This window comes from Protopterus annectens, chromosome 6.part0 (assembly GCF_019279795.1).
Source record: "Protopterus annectens isolate FY-2018-M chromosome 6.part0, PAN1.0, whole genome shotgun sequence".
In the NCBI taxonomy this organism is placed as follows: Eukaryota; Metazoa; Chordata; order Ceratodontiformes; family Protopteridae; genus Protopterus; species Protopterus annectens.
In genome coordinates, this window is record NC_056737.1 from 768,293,105 (window position 1) to 768,299,952 (window position 6,848).

Here is a 6,848-nt window from a genome sequence, read left to right on the forward strand (position 1 = left end):
CCTTACAGGGGCGACAATGGCAGCCAGGAAACCAAAGAAGTGGCCTTGAGGGATTTCACCTGCCCCACAACCACAATCTCAATGACTTTCCTCTACTACCGCCTACCAGGGAACAACTGGAAGCTCCCTTGGGCGGGAAATTATCTCTGTTTGCAGAGAACTGGCACAGACTGACAAAGGACAAATGGATTTTGGACATTATAGACTGAGGGTACAGGTTTCATTTCCATACCTTACCAAGAAAACAAGGCATGCCAAACCTGCCACAAAATCAGAGGGCAGAGGCTATCCAGCAAATCACTCTGCTGATTCGGATAAAAGCAATAGAAAGAGTTCCACAACAAGAACAAGACCAGGGGTTTTACTCAAGACTGTTCCTTGTTCCAAGAAAAGAATCTCAATGGAGACCAATACTGGACTTGTCCGCATTAAACACCTTTCTCATAGTACCAAAGTTCAAAATGCTGACCCTACAGTAACTCCTTCCCATGCTGGGCAAGGGGTCGTGGCTGATTACTCTGGAACTCAAGGAGGCATACCTGCATGTCCCTATCAGACACAGCTGCAGAAGATACCTCAGATTTCTTGCAGGGCCAGAGCATTATCAATTCTCAGCATTGCCATTTGGCTTATCTACTGCGCCCAGAGTATTTACAAAATGCCTGGCTTCAGTAATTGCTCATTGCAGGCTCCAGGGTATACAAATTTACCCGTACCTGGACGACTGCCTCATACAAGCGGACGACAAATTGATGTTGACAAAAAACCTGGATTATGTCATACGATTACTTCAAGCTCTGGGATACACAGTCAACTTCCAAAAGTCAAGACTGCAGCCATCCCAGCAAATAATCTTCTTAGGAGCCAAACTAGACACAGCCTCTCAGATGGCTTACCTGACAGAAGACAAGCAAGAGAAGTTAACTCATTATTTCAAAGGTCTAGCAAAACTCACCCAGATGACTGCAAGGAGATTCCTACAGGCCCTGGGTTACATGGCATCCTGCATTCTCCTGGTTCCATTCTCAAGACTACACATGAGAAAGCTTCAATGGTACCTAAAAAGCATTTGGTCTCAACACAGCAACAACTTGGAGACAATCATACCACTAATTCCATGCTTACAAAAGGAATTCCTATGGTGGGCCTCGGTGAGCCAGGCAAACACAGGTATGTCATTCAAAAAACCACAGATAACACAGACCATGACTACAGACGCCTCAGACCTTGGATGGGGGGCGCACATGGAAGGCAGGTGTATACAAGGACAATGGTCTCCAAAGGAAACACATCTGCATATAAACCAAAAGGAAATGCTGGCAGTAATGCATGCCATCGAGGCCTTTCAACACCAACTCCAGCAAGGCCATTTAATGATACGGACAGACAACACCACTGTGATGTGGTACATAAACAAGCAACGGGGGCACCCACTCTTACCCTCTTTGCAGACTGACAATGCAGCTTTGGGAGAAATCACTGAGCCTAAACATCCAGTTACAATCCCAGTTTGTTCCAGGAAAAGACAATGTGTTGGCCGACAGCCTAAGCAGGAATTTCACAGATCCACACGAGTGGAGGTTACATCCGAAGGCCTTCAGACAACTCACTTTGACATGGGGCAAGCCAGAAGTGGACCTATTTGCCTCTCATCTCAACCATCTTCTACCAAAATTCTGCACAAGGACATACCATCCAAAAGCTTGGAAAATAGATGCCCTCTCATTCAACTGGAACTCTCTAACAATCTATGCATTCCCACCTCTGCCACTGATGACCTCAGTATTACTAAAGATCAAAGCAGAGAGACCCAAGGGAATCATAATAGCTCCGGACTGGCCAAGACAACACTGGTACCCACTGCTACAGAGCATATGTCACACCAGGAGGTGGGCCCTTCCCCAATGGCCTCCACTTCTGACTCAACACAACTTCGAAACAGTGCATCCAAATCTACAGACACTGCAGCTAACAGCCTGGGAGATCCCATAAATAACTTCAGCCTATCTCTCTCCAAGGAAGTTCAGCGGATACTAACAGAGGCTCGAAGACCATCCACCAGAAAGGTTTACTTAGCAAAGTGGAAAAGATTCAGCAATTGGAATACCAGCAAGGGACATGATGCATCATTGTTGAACATCCCACTCATCCTGGAATATTTGGCAGATATGTTAAAGAACGGCCTCTCATATTCTTCCATAAAGATACATGCATCTGCTATTTCAGCTAGATACAACACTGATCCTCCTGTTTTTTCACACCCTTTACTAAGGCAATTCATCAGGGGAATCAAGAACATTAAGCCACCAAGAAAGGCCCCAGTGCCAGCCTGGGACCTCAATTTTGTCCTAGAAAAACTGACTCTACCTCCATTTGAGCCAGCAGCTTCAGTTGACTTGCAATTTCTCTTATGGAAGACAGCTTTCCTGTTGCCAATTACATCAGCAAGAAGGGTTTCGGAGCTACAGGCCCTAATGGCAATACCACCCTTTATTATTTTTCACAGAGACAGGGTTTCATTAAGGACCAACCCTACTTTCATGCCAAAGGTGGTATCTAGGGTTTCTTTAAATCAAGCAATTCATCTGCCTGCTTTCTTCCCCAATCCTGAGAACAAGGGGGAAAGACTGTTGCATACCTTGGACATTCACAGACAACTTCGTTACTACCTGGACAGAACCAAGGCCAGTAGGAAGTCTGAACAACTTTTTGTAGCTTACCACCCTGCAGTCCAAGGAAAAGCAATTTCAAAACAGACTATTTCAAAATGGATTGGACATTGCATCAGATTCTGTTATTCCTTTCATGGAAAGACTGTTCCAGCCAATGTCAGACCACATTCCACTAGAGCTACAGCCACCTCTACAGCATTCTTAAGAGGGGTGCCTACCAAGGACATTCTAGAAGCTGCTACATGGAGCTCCGTGCATACATTCTCCAAACACTACAATCTCCCTCTATACTCCAGATCCAGAGCAGGCTTTGCTTCGGCAGTCCTGCAGGGTTTGATTGCCACACCATCTTTTTCCTAGAGCATTCCTCCTCCCCCAGCTAAGCTATGTTATTCTACCCACATGTTATGACTGCAGTTGCATTCTTGAAGGACATAGTACAGTTTTGTACCTACCATAAATGTAAATGTCCGATAGACATGCAACTGCAGTCGGATTTTCCCACCCTCCATACCCCTCTATGCCTAGGGTCCACTCCTATCCCTGTTTCTCTTAGCTGGGGATATCTGTTATGGTGTATTTGTTTTATTGCTCATTTATTTGTTTGGAATCCTGTTTTTGTCTTCCAATTTGATTACAGCCTTCCTTGGAGGGCACCTGGCATCTGGGGCAAGAAACACTGAAGAAAATGGCGTCTGCTGATGCTTATGTACTCCAGCCGCTTTGACGTCGGAGAGAAATGCGACATCAGCCGACGTCGGACCCAGACTTTGGAATCCGGCCGACCGAGGGCTGCCTGAGGCAGGACAACCCACATGTTATGACTGCAGTTGCATGTCTATCGGACATCTACATTTATGGTAGGTACAAAACTGTACTTTTACCTGTCCAGAGAACAGGGAATGGGGTACTTTTTCTGCTTGTTCAGTCTCTGTATGATGTGCACCCAGGCAGCCCTGACTACTGGTGCTGATTTCCATGATTGCATAGGACTGAAGCACCTCAGTGGTCAGTTCAGTATTATCTTCAGTTGTAACTACTGATGTTATGTTGTCCTTATCTTGCCTTCATTCTTGCTGTTTGGCCATATACTATAGCTCAAGAGCTTTTACTGGCTCGAGGCTAGCCCCATCCCAGCATGCCTAATGGTAGTTACCCAGATCTCCTTTGCCGCTTGCAGCGTCGAGATTGCAGTCCCTATCCCATCTGAGTGACTTGTTTGTTGTGTAAATTAACTGTTTTTTCTCGCGGGCCTTTCCCCTCCTTCAAACCCATTTAAATTAGAGGATTGTTCTTCTCCTTGCTTTTCCTGTAACTATTAAGGAGTTGCCGTTTGCGTTAGAGGCTCTCCTTAGGTGGGAGTTAGCTGTTTAACTTGGAGGCTCTCCCCTTTCTCCTTTTTTCCCTGTCTGTTTAAAAAAAAAAGAAAATATATATTGTTTGTCTGTTATTGCCAATATTTTTTCCTCTTTGTCTAGCTGTACAGAGTGCTGCTATTTTCATATTATGTCCAAGGATACTGCCAAGGATTTGAAACCTTCTGGTTTCAAAAAATGTGACTCGTGTTGCCAAAAGATGTCCCTTACGGACGGGCACACGAGTTATGTATATTGTTTAGGACCTCTTCACCTGCAGGACTTGTGCTGTTTTGTCATGCCTTTAGTTCACGAGTCCTCAGGAGAGAAGAAACAAGCTTATCCTGCGAGGTTTGCTGAAGAGCCCCTTTGATACTGCCATGGAGGGGACTCAGCCAGCTAAAAAATCAGATAAAATCAAGCCTTCATCCTCTTCGGCTCTGAGTTCAGACCTGTCTAAGGACAAGGATAACACGAAAAAAGAAGCAGCCAAGCTGGATTGAATTTTTCTTTACTGAATTCTGGTACCTCGGCCTTCGCCTTCACATGGAATAACATCACTATGTTTTAACCAATATAAATACACACCTCAATTAATCACACCAATTAAACAATTAATTAATTATATAAAATATAATACATTTCCAACTAAATTTTAAATGGAAAATTAATTAATACAAAAGCATTAAATACAATACATGATATTTCTGCAATACTTCATAACAATAATTATACATCTAAATTCATACCATTGGGAAATAGGGTTCCAAAATTAATAATAAATTTGGATTCCATATTTAATAATTTAGTTTGAAAATTTTTATTATTTTCTCCTAATCCCCATGGTTTTGCCAAAACACTGAACTCAAAACCAGTATGATCCCCATTATGAAATTGATGAAAATGACTAGCAACAGGACTGTCCAGTCTGCTGTTTCTAATGTCTCCTAAATGTTCCAAAATTCTTAATTTAACCCTGCGTTTCGTTTGTCCTATATACCATTTTCTCTCTTCGCAGCTACACCCAATAATGTATACAACCCCAGATGAATTACAATCAAAGTGATCTAGTGCATGATATAAAACCCCATTAATTTTTTGGCCATCTAAATTGGTGATTTTATCACAAACCTTGCATTTTCTGCAAGCAAAAGAACCTGCATCCATAGCTTTCTCTTTCTTGCCCTTACTTCTAACCAATTCCTTAAAATTTTTACATCTAGTATAAGAAAAAATAATATTTTTTGGAATTATATTTTTCAAAAAATCATCACTTGTTATAACTGGCCACATGTTTAATACAATTCTTTTCAAAATGGAAGAAAAAGAAGAAAATTTATCCACAAAAAATATTTTATCCATTTCCATAAAGTCGTCTCTCTTAGAATATAAAGGTTTATTCATAATCCTCTTTTTGTTCCTACTAACAACCTCTTGATTGTTCAAATTTAGTGTCCCTTCAACACTAGCCCTATGGGAATAAACATTATCCCTAGAATAACCTCTGTCAACTAATTTCTGACAGATGATATCAAATTCTCTTTGAATGTTAATATTCTCTGATGTATTTACAGCAATTCGTTTGAATTCACCTAAGGGCAAAGAATCAATTAAATGATTGCTATGCATGTTGGTGGCATGTAAAAAATTATTTACTGCTATGCTCTTATGAAAGGGCTTATGTTCTATCGTCCCTTTAGAACCAATATAAAAATGCACATCCAAAAAATTGATGCTTTTAACATTCACCTCATATGTAAAATCTAGACCACATGAATTTAATTTTAAACTTGAAATAAATTCATCAAAATCTTTGGGGTTACCTCTACATAAAAATATGAGGTAATCTATAAATCTCTTATAGATCAATACATTACTCTGAAAAAACTTTTTAGTATATAAAAATAAGTTTTCAAAGTGCCCCATGAAAATAATAGCATAGGATGGTGCAAAGCTGGCACCCATGGCCGTCCCCTCTTTTTGCAAAAAATATTTCTTGTTAAATTTTTTCGTGTTTTTCTTGGAGCTTCTATTTGGATACCTTGTGATCCAGAAGTGTGTTTTTCTTTGTTTATAAGGACAAGGATAAACCACAAGCTAAGCCAGACCTGACTTTTGGTTCCGACAAGACATCTGCACCTACAGCTCCATCTGTGTTTTTGGAGCCAGTAAGGTCCCATAAGCGTTCCAGGTCTCCTGCCTTGGAACCGGTGTGGTCTGCTCCACAGGTCTCCATTATTGCAATCTGTGGTGGGCAGTCACCAGTCTTCAACACAGTCTTCTAGGTCATCCAGGAGCCTTTCAGATGATGATGTGGAGAGGGTGGTAAAGAGGCTTCTTAGGACACCAGCACTAGCCAAAATACTTTCAGGCCCATCCCAGACAGAAATGGTGCCAACAGCCCAAACAACACCTGTCTTGATTCCTCCTCCGACTCTTCTGAGTTCGGAGCCAGAGTGCATGGAAGTCGTAGTGGTGGAATCGTCGGTTCCAGTATCCTCCTCTGGTCTTTTAGTTCCGACCACAGCTCTGATCTCCTTGATTCCTCCTTCTATTGAGGGATCTGGGGGCAGACGCTCCCTCGTTGTCTCGGGGGGGGGGAGTGGCATCTGTCCCTTGTCCGACCCTACTCTCCCTCTCGGAGCTTCGTCTTCGGAGCCGGAGATTCTTTCGGGTTGGGACCAAGACTCCTTCGAAGTGATGAGCGTGCTGTCTGCTGAGACGGCTCCACCCTCGGCTCCATTGACTCCTTTGTCCTCTGTGCCATCCACCTCTGAACCTCCCCTCCTCCCCAAGCGTAGGGAACCCATGCTGCAGGACA